This window comes from Chelonia mydas, chromosome 1, assembly GCF_015237465.2.
Source record: "Chelonia mydas isolate rCheMyd1 chromosome 1, rCheMyd1.pri.v2, whole genome shotgun sequence".
NCBI classification, from domain to species: Eukaryota; Metazoa; Chordata; order Testudines; family Cheloniidae; genus Chelonia; species Chelonia mydas.
This window is the reverse complement of record NC_057849.1, coordinates 232,990,124-233,011,415: the sequence shown is the minus strand read 5'-3', so window position 1 is coordinate 233,011,415 and position 21,292 is coordinate 232,990,124. Positions and strand designations below refer to the sequence as shown.

General features: G+C 39.5%; 1 long non-coding RNA gene across 2 annotated transcripts in view; it reads left to right on the top strand.

Moving 5' to 3' along the window:
• Window positions 1–19,737, top strand: part of LOC122464374 — a 118,919-nt gene extending 99,182 nt beyond the window's left edge. For both annotated transcript variants that reach the window (XR_006288326.1, XR_006288325.1), the window contains exons 5-6: window positions 1,233–1,352; window positions 19,289–19,737. This is a non-coding gene — a long non-coding RNA (uncharacterized LOC122464374). The remainder of the gene's footprint in view (window positions 1–1,232; window positions 1,353–19,288) is intronic.
• The last annotated feature ends 1,555 nt before the right edge of the window (window positions 19,738–21,292 follow it).

The following is a 21,292-nucleotide window of genomic DNA, read 5'->3' as shown; positions in this document are numbered from 1 at the left end:
ATGTGCTATGCACCACCTACTGGGCAGGCCTAGCCCTAGCTTCAGCTACACACTGCTGCTCTCTCAGGGTTTTGGCAGCTTCTGAAACACAGAAGACCGTGAAGGCCACAACTATTTAAAGGGATACTACCCAATTCCTATACCCTACAATACCTTGGACTGTAACCACCAGATGGCTAGCTCAGGATTCAAAAGAGCAATTCCATCCAGATCATAGCTCCTTTTTTGGTAACTGAATTCTCCTTCCTCACTGTGCTTACAGCAAAGGGGGTTTGTAGCATATGTGATCATATGCCACATCAGGATCACGCTTGTACTGAGATGAATCTGCCTGGCAGTTCAGTAGATATTTGTGCCCACAGTCTGCTAGCATTGTAGTGCAAAATGGGCACAATACACCAGGAATCAGGCTTTGTGCATTAGAAACTGAGACCACCATTTAGGGTCTGATCCAACATTCACAATCAGATAGCTTTTCCACTGACATCATTGGGCTTTGGATCAGCCCTGTAGTGATGATTCAACCAATTTCAGAATATCCGTAATCCAGTTAGTTAATTAAAATAAACTTGGTGCTATGACTGAGTAGGTTTCTTCATGGTTGTATTAGAGAAAACAGCAAGTTATAATATTTAATTATAACCGTATCATGTCAGTTATTTATGTGCTAGATCCTACAACCTTTACTCATGACTGTGCTGTTGACTACAGTGACTGCATATCTTTTAAATTCTGCAGACTGTGTTTTATATTTTAACACCAGTGAGCATTGTTGGTCATTGCCACATCACATCTCTTGCTGAAGACTAATTGTCTACTATGACACATTATAGGTGTGATTAATTCATAACTGAGACTTCCTCTTTATACTATTTATACTATTTACTATATATTATTTATATACTATAAATAGATTTCATGTGGTTCCTGATTAGTTGCCTTGTCAAAAAAGCCATGGCTTTGAAACATGTAGATCTCCTGGTTTTTTTTCAGACTCTGAGATGTATTTAAAAGAAATCCTTGTAACAATAAATAGGGCACATGAGTTACTTGTTTTTGTGTATGCTGCTTTAGAGTGATTGTGCTTTGAGGCTCCTCCTTTGCCAGTTGGTTCCCTGGAAAACCTGCTGTAACACACTCCATTTCAACAAATATGGTTTGATAAGATTTCATAACTTAAAATTTAGGCAAGAGTAGACTAGTCACTCATACTGTTCATCATTCTATTTCAGTAGCAAGATCTACAAACTACTGAAATATTGGATTGCACAGGAGCGTACTGCTGACTGCAAAATGACCTTCCTGATCCCCTCCAAAGTATGGTAGCACCGGGTGCAGCACAGTACAATAGAGTACGTACAATAGAGAATTGTGAGTATGACCAATTCAGTTTCCAAGGAATGGTTACAAGATCTGGTCTTATTTGCTTTGAAATAAGGAATGCTTCAAGGTGATCTTATATAAGTTTTTTTTCTAAATTCTCATTCCTGTGCCCATTTATGCACATTATTTCCATTGAAGTCAATGGGAGTTCTGCCTTCGGTGGGAACTGCAGGATCAGGATCAGGGAATGGATAAAAGAGAGATTCCTAGAGGACTAAATTCATCTTTGGTGTTACTCCATTGGCTCTAGTGCATACTGATAATGGGGGATCATAATCTAAAAATTAGGAGGTATGAGACAAATAGGACAGAGCTACTTCCCAAAAGGTCATGCATCCGATGAAGTGAGCTGTAGCTCACGAAAGCTTATGCTCAAATAAATTTGTTGGCCTCTAAGGTGCCACAAGTCCTCCTTTTCTTTTTACTTCCCAAAAGGTAATTAACACACAATACATTACTAGGAATGTTGCTGGAAGCCTAGAATATAAATGAGTTCTCAAGAATTACCTAGATTTGTTTCCGGAGAAGGGGAGAGGATTGAAGAGTTATGTGACAAAACAGGCAGGTGGGCATAAAATTGGGGGAAATAAATAACTTAAATAAAGCATTTAAATTCCGCTGGCCGTTTCCTGTTCATAACATTTCTTAGGTTGTATCTTACTACCACTGTTGCAACTACTTTTAGTTCCAGTATCGAATAAATCAAAGCTCAACTGGCTGGACTCTCCCATGACAGTTTCTGTTTCTCTAATGCAGAGATTTTCATTTCCTGACTTATCTTAATTAGCAGTGCTTGGAGAGGAAGCACTGTGAGCCCCTTCCTACTCTCTGCCAGAAACTTCCTTAAAAGGAAAGGAAAGTATTTTCAGGCTCACCTGAGGAAGTGGCTGATGGTGGTGGATTCCAAAGGGAGCGAGTGCTTACCCTGTGCACAACATGCAAGCTAAGTTTGAAAGACTAATTAAAAATTAGTTTTGTATTCAAATTATTGTAGGAGGGGCTGGTAGCACTGCTTTTATTTAAGTTGCCTGACGCTTCCCAATTATAAGAACCTGCTTTCAGTTGTTTATAACTTTGCCAAATTTAACCATTTTCCATGCCGGGTATCTTCCTCAGACTGAATTTTACTGGAAATTTTCAGCTATTTCCAAGATCAAGGCTAGAAGACAAGATGTTGTTTTGCCCATGTTAAAAAATTATGGCAACCTTTCCTTTGAATAGCTTTAATGCCCCCATACTTGGGAGCAGGAACTTGAAATTTGATACAGGGTGACCTTTATGTCAGGGATGTGCCTTTTGCCATTCCCTTTAAAATTGGCCCAAATTTGGCCAAGTTATAAGCTTTTGAAAAAGAGCAGTTTGCATATGCAAAGCAGAGACTTCAGCAGCTAAATTCCCTTGAGATTCCATCCACACTGGGCACGTGCCAACCGAAGGCTGAGGAGGACTTTCTCTACAATTGCCACTCTAGGTTGCTCCAGGATGAGCAAGGTCTGGACACATGAACTGAGAGCAGGGGGCCTCTCTTTTTCTTTGTGACCCCTCTCTTGGGGTCAGGCACAATAGAGGAGGACGCTGCCTGATTTGAAAGCAGAGGCAACAAGATCCCAGGAGAGAAGTATACTGGGATGAGGAGACTGATGAGTGGTGGGGGGAAAGAGAAATAAGAAATTGGGAAACTGGGACTGGCTAGACAAGGAAACCAGTACTTGGAGCTAGGAAAGGAAATGGGATCTGGGGATGAGTAGGTGGTGGGGAGACTGGGACAAGCAGCTAGGCCATAAAGGGACACAGATTGAAAGAAAAGCTCAGGGAGGGAGATTGGGAATGGACCCAGTGGGGATGGGGAATGAAGTCTGGGTTTCTGAGCAGGATGGATGAGGTAGTCACATTAGATGAAGAGACTCGAGGGAGTGAGAGTAGAACTTGCTTGGCAAAGAAACTTGCATGGGGGAGAAGCCTGAAGAGTAGACACCGGGACTAGTTGGGTGAGGAGAATGGTATGGGGATAAGGAGTGCTGGGAAGTGAAGAGACTGGACTAAGACAAGGACAGGTTGTAGGGGCATGGCAGAAGGGGTTATGGTCGGGATCAATATTCAGAAGAGTCTGGCCCCACTACAGCACAGTCACCTCCAGAGTCTGGAATGGAACCCAGAATTCCTGAGGCTCACCATTCTTCTGCTGTCAGTAAAATTCTGCACTGCAACCTGTCCTGTTCCTCTCTAGAGCTGATCCACAGAAGAGGATGACAGCTTACTACTAAGTGGCAGAGGTCTGTATGGCTGATCTAAGGGTTCCAACCTTGCTGATGCCACATAATGGAATTTATTTTTTTCAGTTTGCTTTTTTAAAAACCTAAGACTGTGTACACACAAATCTATGTTAAAAGAACATCATTAAGGTTGTAAAGTCAAGCACTCAAAGTCAGGGTATGCCAGCATTAAGGTTGCCTATTCAACCTTAATTCACTCACCTTCTGCGTATGCATTATATAATCTCTAAATACCTGATCATATACTATTTTTCCATGATCCCTGCTTCATTCAGTGCACAGGATGGACAGTGCTCACTGAATGAACAGCTATTCAATATTTTATTGTCACCTTATTGTTAAGTGTGTGGCCTTTTACTGCACTATTCAAATCCTGATCTGCAGACAGAACTATGAATTTCCTCATAGAATTTTTTAATGGTGCTCATCTCTAGAGTATCCAAGTGTTTCACAAATATTCATGAATTTATTTCCCTCTCTTTCTCTTTGCACCTAAATCTTCCTAATGAAAGTTTCATGGAAACTGAAACATCTCCACAAAACATTTCGGCTTCAACAAATCCCATACTTGCTGAAATTTCATTTTGGCAAAAATGTTCTGATCAGCTCCTCGGATGACCAGCAACACACTACACCACCATAGGATGAGGGTAAATTTGTCCAAGGAAACCAGGAAAAATCTTCAATGAAATCTGAGAGTGAGATTTACTTTCTTGGGTTGCACTGGTCCTGGTTTTAGGCTCTTGGTGCTTCACAGAGAAGAGAACAGATAAGTGTAGTAATGAAAGACACCTGTGAACAAAGATTCTCAGAGAGGTCCGTAACCATCCCAAAAGTTGGTCTTTCTGGCCCAGACTTGGCTAGCTGTGCTTTGCCGAGGTGGTTTCAGTTGAAAGGATTCTTGTGGATCCCCAAGCAAATTTTCAAGGAGCCCTTCCCCTGGAGTTAATGCTCAGGCGCTAATTGGCTTCCCTTGTGCCCGCAGGTGTAAACGTGGCCTCATTTATTTACTTCTTGAAGAATAAATTATTGAATTGACTGTTGGGAGTTGAACTCATGTTTCCAGGAGGGGAGGCTTCACACCAATAGGTTGGGCCAATAATCCATCCCCTCTAGCTAAATAAAGACAATAATAGAACTTTCCTACTCCTTAGAGAGTATAATTTCAGTTACAACACTTTAACATGAATATAGGTTCTGTTAAAGGTTTACACATACATCTCTTCACAATTGGCATACCCTGCTGCTGTTGGTCCAGGGTTGGGAGTAGCAACATTCAGAGGAAATATCTTATTTATCATGAGAACAAGGAGTTATAACCCTTTCAGTTTGGGGAGACATCATTTTCTTCCTCTTAGTCTGCAGTAGTAGTTTTATGTGAATATGGTGCCAGTTTCTTGTCAAAGGGTGCTTCTGAAAGCTCTATCACCTCACAAAGGCAAACACTACATGGGAAGGTGTGGGCATTAAAATGACAAAAAGTGGACAGTGGGACATATGGAAAACAAAATAGCATTATGATATAAATCTAAAGGATTTACACAACAGGTGCTCTTCTTGTGACATGGTATTCACAAATCATCTCTCCATGCTCATTGCAGGCTCAGGTTTTATATGAGAGCTCTTCCTGCTCATCTTTCCTCTCAGGCTTTCCCATCCCTCTCTGAAATATTTGTTTTTTTACCACAATCTCACGTGGCTTGGCTACGTGCCATTTAGGACAACATTATCATAATGGGCCCAGTCACATTCTCACACAGCTAGATTACTCGGCAGCTTGGGCAGTGAGGAAAGAAACCTGATGTGCATCTGTTGTCAACCCCCTTTTAGAGTCCATACAGTACATACTCGTAACGGTGTACTTGGCAAAGAGAAATTCCTGATTGCCATGTGGGTGGGCTTTAAATGATTCTTTAAATATCAGACATCATAAAAGAGCTGGGACCTCGAAGAACTTGAATATAGCGTCACATCTGGATTTTATTTTATTTAAATTTTATTTATTTATTTATTTTATGTACAAAGCTATAAAATGGCATAGAATAACACAACCTAGAAAAACACAAAGTCAAGCTAAAAAATATCCCAGAAACATCCGCAAGACCAACTCCTAAGTTTCTTATTCAGTTTTGGCTCAGTTGTTATTCAGGCAAACTATTGAAGCCAATGAGGCCCTCAGGTTGTGGTCTTTACAGTGTAATTCATCTCCTCTTCAAGACCCTCAGGGTATGTCTTCGCTACCGGCTGGATCGGCGGGCAGCGATCGATCCAGCAGGGATCGATTTATTGCGTCTAGTCTAGACATGATAAATCGACCCCTGAGCGCTCTCCCATCGACTCCTGTACTCCAGCGCCGCAAGAGGCACAGACAGAGTCGACGGGAGAGCGGCAGCAGTTGACTCACTTCGGTGAGTCGATCTAAGTACGTCGACTTCAGCTACGTTATTCACATAGCTGAAGTTGCGTAACTTATATCGATCCCCCCCCAGTGTAGACCAGGGCTTATTGAGTTGATCTGGACTTATAGGACTATTATTCCACCCTTACATTGAGTAGTATCTTACTCTGTAAGTAGCCCTATTAATGTATTCAGTTTTGCCTGCCAAAAGACTGAAGGGTCCAGCCTTTTATATGCAACCCAGAATCCTGGTGTAAAATTACTTCTTAGAATACTCCACCACCATTTTTTTTAAAGGTTTGTTTTAATAGCACAGGGGTTTACACAAAATAATGGAAAGTATGAGCATCAGTCTCAGTACATAAAAGATATTTGTAGCTGGTGTTGGTTCTCAAGCAAAAGGCGACAAGTTAGGTATCACATGATCTGTCCTGTCTTTTTATTGTACCAAAAATAATTCATATAATCTTTACACACTAATATATCCAGAAGAAGGGACCATGTGACCCCAAAGTTTGTGTATTCTAAATTATTCTTGTTCCAATAAAAAGTATTACATTATCTACCTTGTCTACTTAAACATGTTCAAAGTGATGAATTAATCTTTATTTTTAGTTCATTTTTAAAGTGTTATTAACTCATGTCTCATTTAACTTGTGCAAATATTTTCTGAGTTATAAACGTGTGCTTTATATGCCAAATTGAAGTATGAGCCCTTTTCTCTGCTAGCTGGCCTGGACCACCCTACGCTAAGCCTGGTGCTTGGGCTTAATGCAGGGGACAGGATTTAGCCAATATGGGCACGCTTAATTGTCCTGGTGCTTACCCGAGTGACAGACAGACAGTTATATGGGAGAACATATAGACTTCCCTTCTTTTTTTTAACTGGTTATTCTTCATTTAAGGGCAAGTTTTTTCAAAAGAGTTGCCGTAAAGATTCCAGCGGTAAATTTTGCATCCATGTTTGAATTGTGGTAAAAAATATGATGATGATTATTGATAATAGCACCCAAAATGGCTAAGTGCGGTGTAAGCATATTGGAAGCTCCTGCTCTGAAATATTTGTAAACTAAAAAGAGTGCAAATGGCTGAAGGATGTGGGGAAATGCATACTGTAAGTAAAGTGACCAGGGTGATGATTGGCTCTGCTATCTTGTTGTTTCTGTGTTGTGTGTATATAAAAATTACAGAATATTTCTGTTATATGACAGAAAAACTTAGTTTGGGTTTTTTGGAGGATGGGAATTGGGGGGGGGAAGGGTATTGGTGTAAGGGTGGGGCATTTGTAAAGCAAGGGGAAACTGTGGGAAAGGTAGAAATGGGAGACAAGGAGAAGGAGAAACATAATGTGCAGAGAGAGTTGGCAACTAAAGGGTTGCTGTGGTAGGAGAGAGGTGGAATGCATGAGAAGAACAACCAATGGCAATACAAAAAATGTGGGGGTGATTCAAAGCTCTTGTTTCTGAGCTGAGTGGATATTTCTGTCAGGAGTTGTGAAGGTTCCTCATAATTGCTGCTGGTGTTCCATGTGATTTAGAGAGTGGAAGAGAGGGCTGTTGTGAGCATGTTTCAGGTAGATCCCTCAGAGTCCAGTGGAGGGTGGAAAGGGCTAGAAGGTCCTAATTTACGCCTATCTAGCCTAACCTGCTGTTGCAACTGGCTGTTGTTTGGGAAAGCCTGGCAAATCAGATCATTAGAAGTACACTTACTCAGTTTTGCTCCCACAGTTCATTTGGTGGATGCAAATTTTACTGCAGCAAATTGAACCTATAGAAAGGGACCCCGAGCTAAAAAATGTAGGCAGCTATGTGTTGAAATTAGAACTGAAGATCAGTGTTCACCACTGGGGTTAAGACTGATGAATAGACATAAACAAAATGGCTGATTTGATCTTGTTTGTATTATCCCTGCAAGCAAGCTCACCTTGGTCTATGATGCTGACTATAGGAACCATTTTGTTGAGATATCTGCAATAAAGGACATGCATGTCATACATTTTTTTCAGATGAAGAAACTGAAGCGTAGAAAGGTTAAAGAGATTTGCCTGTTGTCACATGACAAGTCAATGGCCAAGCCAAGAACAGAATCCAGAATTCCCGTGTCCACTCCCCTGCTCTAAGCACTAGATACGCTGCCTCCTGAAGCTCCATCTGAAAATTGCAGCATTATGGTACAATCTTTATTACTGTTTGTTGTGTATGGGGTTTGGTTTGGTTTTACATATTTTATTAGAGTCAGAGCATTTTGTAATTAGCATATCAAAGAGGACGTTAATAAGAAAAAATACTAGCTAGCCATAGCGAACCACAGTGCAATTACTGCCTTACCATCAGGAAAGCTGTTCTACTCTAGACTAAGTCATGTACTTATTGTGGCCTGAAAAGGAGTACTTGTGGCACCTTAGAGACTAACCAATTTATTTGAGCATAAGCTTTCGTGAGCTACAGCTCACTTCATCGGATGCATACTGTGGAAAATACAGAAGATGTTTTTATACACACAGACCATGAAAAAATGGGTGCTTATCACTACAAAAGGTTTTCTCTCCCCCCACCCCACTCTTCTGCTGGTAATAGCTTATCTAAAGTGATCACTCTCCTTACAATGTGTATGATAATCAAGGTGGGCCATTTCCAGCACAAATCCAGGTTATCATACACATTGTAAGGAGAGTGATCGCTTTAGATAAGCTATTACCAGCAGGAGAGTGGGGTGGGGGGAGAGAAAACCTTTTGTAGTGATAAACACCCATTTTTTTCATGGTCTGTGTGTATTAAAAACATCTTCTACACTTTCCACAGTATGCATCCGATGAAGTGAGCTGTAGCTCACGAAAGCTTATGCTCAGATAAATTGGTTAGTCTCTAAGATGCCACAAGTACTCCTTTTCTTTTTGCGAATACAGACTAACACAGCTGCTACTCTGAAACTTATTGTGGACTGTAACTATGCTGGTTCTGGTGGGACCCAACTGAGAGAGCCAATTCAGGACAAATTGCTTAAAGCAGGGCAGTTAGAGGTTTCTATGCACACCAAGGCAAACCAAACCAACCAAACAGAGAAGACTTTGGTTTTACCCCATTGGTTAACCACAAGTCACATAAGCAATTCCCTTAGACACTCCAGTTTCCCAATATCACCACCAGTGCCACTCGTTATGGGGACAGATGGTTATGAAAAGCAGTATCCCAGTAAAAGAAAAAAGGTTCTCTCGATCCCAAAGGACCAAGCCCCAGACCCAGGTCAATATACAAGTTAGACCTTACCCACAAATCACGCTCTTGCCAATCCTTTAGAATCTAAAATCTAAAGGTTTATTCATAAAAGGAAAAAAGATATAGATGAGAGCTAGAATTGGTTCAATGGAATCAATTACATACAGTAATGGCAAAGTTCTTGGTTCAGGCTTGCAGCAGTGGTAGAATAAACTGCAGGTTCAAATCAAGTCTCTGGAGTACATCCACAGCTGGGATGGGTCATTCAGTGTAGCAAAGTCCTTCCAGAGGTCAGAAGCAGGATTGAAGACAAGATGGAGGAGCTGCAGCAGCTTTTTATATTCTCATGCCATGTGGTCTGTCTTTCTTTGTTCTAAAGACAAGCTGTCCATCACATGGTCTGGAAAAACCTCAGAGTTCTGTCCATAGGCATGTCCCTGCATACCTTGCTGAGTCACAAGGCGTCTCTGCCTTCTCTCAATGGGTCAGTTGTGTAGCTGATGGTCCTTAATGGGCCATCAAGCAGGCTAGGCAGAGTTGACACCAACTTGTCTGGGGTGTCACTGAGAAGCATAGCATAAGTTTGAAATACAGACAGTATAGAGCCAATATTCATAACTTTAACTACAAAAATGATACACACATATAGACAGTATAATCATAACCAGCAAACCATAACCTTGTCTTAGACACCTTATTTGACCCCCTTTATATAAGATTTGGTGCCACTACAGGACTTTGGTTGCAACATGATCTATACGGTCCCAGCTTATGTCAATAACGTCACAAAGACTAATTAAATAAATGTCTCTAAATTACTAGTAGTCATGAGGGCAACAAGATACAGGCAGAGTTGAAGTTTGTGGTGTGACCTGGATTGAATATTTCCATAACTTCCTTTTCATTCCTTTTCAAAGGAACTTTAACTTTGGATTCCTCGTGTTTCCAAACTGTAGCTTCATTTTAAACTGTAATCGTTTAAAGAGACAAGGCGGTCTTTTATTGGGCCAACTTCTGTTAGTGAAAGAAACAAGCTTTTGAGCTACACAAAGCTCTTCTTCAGCTCTGGGAAAGTGAGTCACAGCTAAATACCAGGTAGAACAGATTGTTTCCTGTAGGTAGTTAACACATATTGTAAGAGACCATTCAAGGTGAAGTTGCCTGTGAACAACTCCGCAGTCATAGAACAAGAAAAGGGGGTTAGTGGGTTGAGTCAAGAAAAAGATATTACCTCACCCACCTTCTCTCTAATATCGTGGGACAAACACAAACATTGCAAACATTTTATTTTAAAACATTTCCTACAAAATTTATTTTTGTTTTTCTCACCTGGTAATTTCCTTACATTTTGAAAAATGTTTAAGAAATGCCCCGTGATAGTAGCCCAGATGACCCCGCAAGCTGAGTAGGGATGGACTCCATTCTTTACAGTAGTCTGCCGTCCACCCCCACATGGCTTTCTCCCTCCCCTTCCTGATACCAGGGAAATGTCCTCTTTATGGCTTGCCATCTTCCATTCCTCCCAGATTGGACACACTGGAAGCCTAAATCCTGTTCCCTTAATCAGGGCCATTGAGAATTTAGTGGGCATCTGGCCATGAACACATTACAAAATGCTATTGGGGGGTCCTCACACTTTGTGAAATCTGTAGTGGATGGATGCCACTATTATGTGTTTAAAAAAAAAAAAGAGTACTTGTGGCACCTTAGAGACTAACAAATATATTTGAGCATAAGCTTTCGTGAGCTACAGCTCACTTCGTCGGATGCATGCAGTGGAAAATACAGTGGGGAGATTTATATACACAGATTGTTCTCTCTGTGTATAAATCTCCCCACTGTATTTTTACTGAATGCATCCGATGAAGTGAGCTGTAGCTCACGAAAGCTTATGCTCAAATATATTTGTTAGTCTCTAAGGTGCCACAAGTACTCCTTTTCTTTTTGCTGATACAGACTAACATGGCTGCTACTCTGAAAACTATTATGTGTGCATCTACCTTGATGTGTATTTGTAATGTATGCATCAGCCACAAAGACATTATGTAAATGAAAAGCACACTTAATACCTAGGTAGTGCTACACCCAGCTTCCCCCTCAAAATCAGTATAAAAACACCACTCTTCAGGAAAACTAACAGAATAAACAAATTTGGCCAAGCCATTCTGGAGCTGGGATGAGACAAGAATAGATGGAAAATCTTCAGAAAGTGAAAGAGCACTAATTTTTTTTTAATTCCCTATCTCCCAAATGTCCTATCAGATTTGCCTCCAAACTTTTCAGAAAATTTCTAACCTTGGCTAATCTCTGACGTGAAATGTCAAATGGAATTCATTGTTGTGGGCAAAGTTAGGGCACGAATGATGCTGGGAAGCTACTTTCACTGTTAACTAGTCTGTCCATAATGCTATCCTTTTTTTTTTTTTTTTTAATGGTTATACCATACATGTTGATGGAGAAGGACCTCTTCATGTGAAATGCAGAGTTAATGTTAAAATTCAGGCCCAATTTTGCCTACACATATGCCTAGGCCATCTTACTGAAGTCATCAGAGTTATATCAGGTATGAATTTGACCCACTGAATTCAAATTCATAAGATTAAGCGAGGGCCACTTTTGTCTCTAGGCCTGTTTCTTTTGGTGGCTGCCAAAAGGAAAATCTATTTTCATATTTCTGATCTGCAGCTGGGTAAGTATTTCTAATCATTCCTGTGTTCCACTGTATGCTCTGAGAAGGGTCTTCATTCTGAATACAGTGCAGCTAAGGCACTTGTGCCGCAAAAAGGGGATGTGTTGGAAGGAAAGAATATGTAAACAAGAAGACACATGCTCGCATACAAAATTCAAATACTTCCATTTAGAATCTACAACTGTAGCCACCAAATCTAAAGACTTAATCATATAGTACCACATAGCGTTTCATGCCAGAGTTTAAAATGATTCCTCTTCAGATTACAAAAAGCTGCAATAAATGGGGGGGGGGACAGCCCTCTAAGATATCATAACATAATACAGAGAGACAAACTAATGAATTCTGCCAAAACCACTTTTTGTTATGTAGAAATGAATTTAATTGCTTTAAATTTACATAACAGATTTATGAAGGAAACTAAACTTACTAAAGCATTTTTTTAAAACTAGAACAATGAGATCTTGGGAAAACCCAGCTGGAAGGATGTTTTCTCTTCATTTATTTTTTATGTAAAACTTTCCAATCTCTTTTGCTGCTGCTGTTCTTTATGACTTTTAATGCTTGTAGAAGGTGCCAGATTGACAGCTGTGGAGGTTACCGTCTTCTTTTTATAACAGCACAACTATAGTTGGGAGATTAGAAGCTTTCCCACGCTGTCCTGCTAGTGTATCTCAACTTTGCCGGAGAAGGATGGTGTCTGGAAATAAATGATCACTCTAGCTCCATGATTGCCTGTGCTGCAAAAATGTATGGCGTGTATTTGCCTCACAGGAGTGTTGTTAGGTTTAATGAAGTAATCGTTATAAAATACTTTGAATTGGGTGAGTGGGGTCCAGAGTTAAGGCCATTATTTGAATTCATGAACACAGCCAAAGTAAAAACTACTCTAGTTTTGAATGTTGTCTAGTGCAAAAATGAGTGCTCATAGATCCAAAAGGTCTATAGAGCATGAATTTTGAGAAGTACGTTGGGAAAATATTCTGCATATTCTCTGTGTTGTAACTTTCTGTGTTGTTTTTCCCGAGGAAAGAAAAGTAATGTCAAAAAGTAGGACATTTGGCTATCCTACCTTAGGGGAGACAGAAAGCAGAAAGCTTTGCTAAAAAGTAGGGCAATCCTTCCAAAAGTAGGACAACTGGCTACCTACGAGTACCTTTGCAGGATCATCTTTGGATCATGCATAGTATATTCTGCTGACTTTACACATACATTTAGCACCCATGACTTCAAAGTGGGACTTCTTGAAGGAACAGTTGAGCAGGATTTGCTCCATAAGGTAATGCTGTTGTGAATCATATCCTATGAAGCCCATGCAGACTCTGAACACATTTTCATTATGAAAAGAACCCAGAAATCAGATAGAAACCGTTTAGTTCAGTTATAGAAAAATACTGTGACCAGTCCTTTATAAATACCTGTGTCACGGATTAGAAGCCTGAATTAAATTGATATTAGATGTGATTACACAGACCTATTCTAGCAGCTACACTTAATCTCTTAATAATTACATAGGTACCTATGGGTTTTATCTCTTTTAATATAACTATTAAGGACCAGATGGTGTCTGGCATTATGTGGGGGGTACAAAGGGGGACTAGAACAAGGAAATTTGATAATCCTGAACCTTTGCATGGGGAGCAGGACACAATCCCAATTTCTGGCCTGTACTGAATGTCTAAGAGGGACTCGTCTGATGCATAGACATTATGCTGGCCCTCTGCAAAGGGCTGAATTTTACCTAATGAGCACAAAGACTTTTCCAAGCTATTGCTGCCTTAGCTAGGCAATGCCCACCCCTTCCACTGATCTGCAGTATTTATCCTACACAAGGTGGGTAATCCGATTCTGTAAGGGAGGGTCAAGTGGTTAAATTGCTAGCCTGGTCCATGGGAGACTCACGTTCAATTGCCTGTTCCACCACAGGCTTCCTGTGTGACTCTGTGTCTCCATTCCCTGTCTATAAAATGGGCATAATAGCACTTCCCTACCATGCAGAAGTGTTGTGAGGCAAGCTATGAAGATTGTGAGGTAATCAGATGCTGCAGTGATGGGGGCCACAGATAAATGTAATACACTACACTCTGACCTGTGCTGTCCATGCCTTGGACACATGGCCTCCAGGAGCTCTAGCTAGGGTGGTGCCACTTTACGCGCCCTTCTGGACTGCACAATCCAACTCAAACTATATTGTACATTGCTTTTAACAAGGAAGAAAAAGACACTGCTATTACCCACATTGTTTTGAAACAAAACATAACAAGCTTCTTCTAAAAACAAAATAAGTAGGGCTATCAATTAATTGCAGTTAACTCACGCGATTAACTCAAAAAAAGTAATCGTGATTAAAAAAATTATTCATGATTAATCACACTGTTAAACAGAATACCAATTGAAATTTATTAAATATTTTGGATTTTTTTACATTTTCAAAAATATTGATTTCAATTACAACACGAAATACAAAGTGTACAGTGGTCACTTTGTATTACTTTTATTACAAATATTTTGCGCGTAAAAATGATAAAAGAAATAGTATTTTATGTTTTTAGTTCACCTCATACAAGTACTGTAGTGCAATCTCTTTATCATGAAAGCACAACTTACAAATATAGATTTTTTTTTTGTTATGTAGCTGCAGTCAAAAACAAGACAATGTAAAATGTTAAACCCTACAAATCCACTCAGTCCTACTTCTTTGCAGCCAATCGCTAAAAGAAACAAGTTTCAGAGTAGCAGCCATGTTAGTCTGTATTCGCAAAAAGAAAAGGAGTACCTGTGGCACCTTAGAGACTAACAAATTTCTTTGAGCATAAGCTTTCGTGAGCTACAGCTCACTTCATCGGATGCATTCAGTGGAAAATACAGTGGGGAGATTTATATACATAGAGAACATGGAACAATGGGTGTTACCATACACACTGTAATGAGAGTGATCACTTAAAGTGAGCTATTACCAGCAGGGGGGCGGGGGGGGAACCTTTTGTAGTGATAATCAAGGTGGGCCATTTCCAGCAGTTGACAAGAACACCTGAGGAACAGTGGGGCGTGGGGAATAAACATGGGGAAATAGTTTTACTTTGTGTAATGACCCATCCACTCCCAGTCTCTATTCAAGCCTAAGTTAATTGTATCCAGTTTGCATATTAATTCCAATTCAGCAGTCCCGGCCCGTCCCGCCCCGCTCTCCTGCTCCTACAGTGTGTATGGTAACACCCATTGTTTCATGTTCTCTATGTATATAAATCTCCCCACTGTATTTTCCACTGAATGCATCCGATGAAGTGAGCTGTAGCTCATGAAAGCTTATGCTCAAATAAATTTGTTAGACTCTAAGGGGGTGCCACAAGTACTCCTTTCTTTTTTTTTTTTTTTTTTTTTAAGAAACAAGTTTGTTTACATTTACAGGAGATAATGCTGCCCACTTCTTATTTACAAAGTTACCTGAAAGTGAGAACAGACGTTCGGTGGGATTTTTGTAGCCAGCATTGCAAGGTATTGACATGCCAGATATGCTAAACGTTCGTATGCCCCTTCATGCTTTCGCCACCATTCCAGAGGACATGCTTCTGTGCTGATGACGCTAGTTAAAAAATAATGCGTTAATTATATTTGTGACTGAACTCCTTGGGGGGGGGGGAAATAGTATGTCTCCTGTTCTGTGTTTTACCCACATTCTGCCATATATTTCATTTTATAGTAGTCTCGGATGATGACCCAGCGTGTTATTCATTTTAAGAACGCTTTCATTGCAGATTTGACAAAACAAAAAGAAGGTACCAATGTGAGATTTCTAAAGATAGTTACAGCACTCAACCCAAGATTTAAGAATCTAAGTACCTTCCAAAATATGAGAGGGATGGGTTGCAGGGCCGTCCTTAGGCATACGCAGCTGTGTAGGGCACCTGAAAATTTGGGGCACCCCTGGGTCTTAGTGTCCACCCTCCCGCCTCTTCCTATCCCTGTTCTCACCCTTCCTGCAGGCACCCACCACAACTGGCAGCTGCAGCCTGCTGAGTCTTCCTCCAGAGGGGATCTAATACTTAAAAGTGAACAAGCCTTCCAGTCTGCCAGACCTATTAGCACAACATTGAAACTGTTAAAAAGCCATAAAAGTGGTAATGAAGCCATTTAACAGGTATTTGCCAACCCCAAGGTATAAACTGTCAGTTTTTGAATTTACTGAAAGAAAACAGTTGTGCATTACTGTAATATGTACTCAGAACATGTTAGTCTACAGGACCTTAGTTTAAAATTTGCTTTAAAAAATATTTCATTAGTGTGTTGCTGAAGATGAGAAAATCACATCTCTAAAAAATCCTTGCATAGATTTTTAGATTCACAATCTGAGTATTCATCGTTAACCTTAAATGCTTGGATCTTCAAGCATATCGTTTTTTAAATAAATCCTTCAAAAGAGCACTCTTATCTAAAATACATATGCAAGCCTGGGCTGCTCTCGGGCATAGGGGCACCAGTTTAATAATACCGAATAGGGCCCTGTCAAGGTTCCTTCCCCACTCTCAACTCTAGGCTACGAATGTGAGGACCTGCATGAAAGACCCCCTAAGCTTATTTTTACCAGCTTAGGTTAAAAACTTCCCCAAGGTACAAACTTTCCCTTGTCCTTGAACCCTATGCTGCCACCACCAAGCGTGTTAAACAAAGAACAGGGAAAGAGCCCACTTGGAGAAGTCTTCCCCCAAAATATCCCCTCAAGCCCTACACCCCCTTTCCTGGGGAAGGCTTGACAAAAATCCTCACCAATTTGTACAGGTGAACACAGACCCAAACCCTTGGATCCTAAGAACAATGAAAAATCAATCAGGTTCTTAAAAGAAGAATTTTAATTAAAGAAAAGGCAAGAGAATCACTTCTGTAAAATCAGGATGGTAAATACCTTACAGGGTAATCAGATTCAAAACATAGAGAATCCCTCTAGGCAAAACCTTAACCTACAAAAAGACACAAAAACAGGAATATACATTCCATCCAGCACAGCTTATTTTACCAGACATTAAACAAAAGGAAATCTAATGCATTTCTAGCTTGATTACTTACTAACTTTACAGAAGTTCTGAGTCTGCATTCCTGATCTGTTGCCGGCAAAAGCAACACACAGACAGACAGACCCTTTGTTTCCCCCAGCTCCCGATTTGAAAGTATCTTGTCTCCTCATTGGTCATTTTGGTCAGGTGCCAGCGAGATTATCTTAGCTTCTTAACCCTTTACAGGTGAAAGGATTTTGCCTCTGGCCAGGAGGGATTTTATAGTTCTGTATACAGAAAGGTGGCTACCCTTCCCTTTATTTTTATGACAGGCCCCATAAATCCTAAGGATGGCCCTGATGGGCTGTGGAGTACACTTTCAGAAGTCTTAAAAGAGCAACACTCCAATGAAGAGACTACAGAACCTGAACCACCAAAAAAGAAAATCAACCTTCTCCTGGTAGCATCTGACTCATGATGATGAAAATGGACATGCGTTGGTCTGCACTCCTTTGGATTGTTATTGAGGAGAACCCATCATCAGCATGGACGCATGTTCTTGGGAATGGTGGTTGAAGCATGAAAGGAGATATTAATCTTTAGTGCATCTAGCACATAAATATCTTGCGATGCCGGCCACAACACCGCCAAGCGAATCTGTGTTCTCACTTTCAGGTGACATTGTAAACAAGAAGAGGGCAGCATTATCTCCTGCAAAGGTAAACAAACTTGTTTGTCTGCATGATTGGCTGAACAAGAAGTAGGACAGAGTGGACTTATAGGCTCAAAAGTTTTACATTGTTTTATTTTTGAATGCAGTTATTTTTGTACATAACTCTATATTTGTCAGTTCAACTTTCATGATAAAGAGATTGCACTACAGCACTTGTATTAAGTGAATTGAAAAATACTATTTCTTTTAGTTTACAGTGCAAATATCTATAATAAAAAATAAATATAAAGTGAGCACTGTACACTTTTTCTATTCTGTGTTGTATTCAAATCAATATCTTTGAAAATGTGGAAAACATCCAAAAATATTTATATAAATGGTGTTCTGTTATTGTTTAACAGTGTGATTAATCGCGATTAATTTTTTTAGTCGCTTGACAGCCCTAAAAATAACCTTTGTATATAATGTACAACTTTAACTCAATTCTTTACCTTGTCAGCTGAGCTACACTCATGCCAAGCTATCATATCAGCCCTTAATATTTATTTTTCTCTTCTCAGCCCACTAAGACTAGAAGCCAAGCTAGAAATTTAGCATGATATGGAGACTGTTTCCTGGCACATCTTCTTGACCATCTCAGCCGAATCCATTAAAAAATAATTTACGCAGACATTCTGTGACTTTGGGAGCTGTGCTGAAATATGAATCGAATGTGCAGAAGTATGTCGGAGAATGTAGGTGAGAGTACATTAGCATGCAAAAATTTAATGCAACCCCAGTGAACCATTCCCTTCTCTCCAAAGCAAATGCACATATTGTCAAGCAGGTGTTTGCTTTACCTACCTATCTAATCCAAGGATTTTATTTTGTACGTCTGTTGTACTAAAATGATGTCCTGCTGGGAGAATGGAGGAACCAGAGCTCCATTACAAGTCTATACTTATATATGAAGCAAGGGAAATTTCCCTTGCACTCTTTCCCATACTAACAATAATATTTCAGGAAGGGAAACTGTGTTTTCACTAAAAGAAAAGGAGGACTTGTGGCACCTTAGAGACTAACCAATTTATTTGAGCATGAGCTTTCGTGAGCTACAGCTCACTTCATCGGATGCATATCTCCTGCTGGTAATAGCTCATCCGAAGTGTGTTTTCACTGTATTTGAATCTAAGTCAAAATTATTTAAACTACCAAATTACTGCAGACAGCTAGTGATTGGAGGAAGAGTTCCTTATTTTTAGGATGAGGAAGTCGATAGGTCTGAACGATGACTTGTATTTGGGAAGATGTATCATTGAAAATTAATATCCAGGCGCAAAAAGAAGCCCAACATGGTGAGGAAGAGGCTTAGCTTCTTTTTGGAAGAGCCTTGACTGATCCAGAAAAATCCCAGAATCAGACCTAGCATGACCATAGGTTAAGGGTTTGATGGGGGAAAACAAGCCATGATCAGCTGAGTGAGGCAAATGTTGGCTACAGTGGATACAATACCTTTATTTTTAATAGGGGGGGGAAAGGCTGAGTGGAACTTCTCCATTTACAATGGAAACTTGAACAAGATGGCTCAAAAACTACAATGTGTTGTTATGCAGACATCTTCAAAGGTCATTAAATGACAAACCTCACAACACTCCTGAGAGAGATAAGTAGAACCATCTATATTTCACAGGTAGGAAGGTGGAACAGAAAGGTTGTGACTTGCCAAGACCACAGAGTGAATCAGAACCTGGATTAGAACTCAGGACTTCCTGGTAACTGGTCCTGTGCTCAAGCCATTACCTCATTTCCTTGTCTATAATAAATATGGTGGTGGTTAGGTTTAAATTTTCTTGTAATGTTTCAGCTCTAATCGCTGCTAATAATTGAAAACACTTCATCTCACAACAGCTGTCTCAAGAGTTTCCATGATAACCATGTGACTGTGTAATGAGAATATGAGTTAATTTTGTCAAGGTGAAGTTGGTACTTTTGAGGGATAAGGAAATAAGAATTCAATTACTTTCCATTAAGTGGGTTGGTTGCTATAATTGCTTGTTGGTCTAACAGGTTTCCCCATTTTGATGTCTACTATTTTGTTAACCTGAACAGAAAATAAGCCTAAACCTAATATATGCCCAGGTGGGACTCAATAAAATATTTTGAGCCATAAAATCATCATGTCATATACTAATCAATAATATAGATTTTTTAAAAAAAGAGTTGTTAATTTAACAGAAGTTTAACTATTCTTCATAAACAATTTTTAAAAATAAAAATAGAATTTCTCTGTATCTTTTGAAAACTTTTACATTTCTCTTCATTCCAACAGTGAGCTCATTTGTTGTGTCCTAATCTACGTAGTTAGACTGGCAAGATGGTCAGTCCATGTATATATTATTCATTTATATTTAAGACACCATCTTTGTTTAGCACCAGGGCTTGCCCAGGTGTAACAGAAGACAGAATTTAGCCTGAAGTGTTTAATCTACTTTGTAGTTAGCTGCAATGATAAGAAAAACATGTATAAAACACCACACATTTTTCTTTAATGAATTCCTCTCGTGCTGACGCTATATCTGTCTAGTTATATTGGATTACGTAGGCACCGGTTCTGCAAATGGATCCACACAGACAGATCCCTGTACCCACAGAGAAACCCATTGACTTTGTTGTGGATGCAAGGTTCACTGCTGAAGTGTTGGAGGCTGGTGTGTAAGGATCTGACAGCTTGCAGTTGCTGTAACATCAGAGTTGATATCTGGTGGCTTCCGTTATAGCCCTATTTATTTGTTTATTTGTTTTACATACTTTGAACTTTTCAGAACGTTGATCTTTTGGGCTGAAATTTTCTATGTCTTGTCTGCCCAAAGGGTGAGTGTTTTTGAAAAGTGCAAATAAAATCCTCCCAGCTATGTTTGAGTTCGGCAAGAATGAAGGGGGTGGAGGAGGGAAAGAAGAGCTTCCCATCTGTTTTAAAAAAAAAAAAAATTAGGGCTGCCAATTAATCGCAGCTAACTCACGTGATTAACTCAAAAAAATTAATTGCGATTTAAAAAATTAATTGTGATTAATCGCACTGTTAAACAATAGAATACCAATTGAAATATATTAAATATTTTTGGATGTTTTTCTACATTTTCAAATGTATTTATTTCTATTACAACACAGAATACAAAGTGTACAGTGCTCACTTTGCTGTTTTTATTACAAATATTTGCACTGTAAAAATGATAAAAGAAATAGTATATTTCAATTCGCCTCATACTTTATTTTTACAGTGCAAATATTTGCAATCAAAAATAAATATAAAGTGAGCACTGTACACTTTGTATTCTGTGTTGTAATTGAAATCGATATATTTGAAAATGTAGAAAACATCCAAAAATATTTAAATAAATGGTATTCTATTATTGTTTAACAGTGCGATCAATTGTGATTCATTTTTTTAATTGCTTGACAGCCCTAAAAAAATTAATTTGAAGACCACTAGTTTGTTTAGAAAGGACTGTAACAACATGTGCTGAGCTTTTAAACTCCGCACCGCCATAATTGCATTTGTTTGGTTTGAGCAAAAACAAACCAAACCAACCTCAACCACACCCAACAACCCTGTTTCATTTAGTAAAGATAAAAGGTTTGAAATTTGTGTACAGAACATGTGTAAGAGAGAATTTCTATAAGTCTGCAGCTGCCT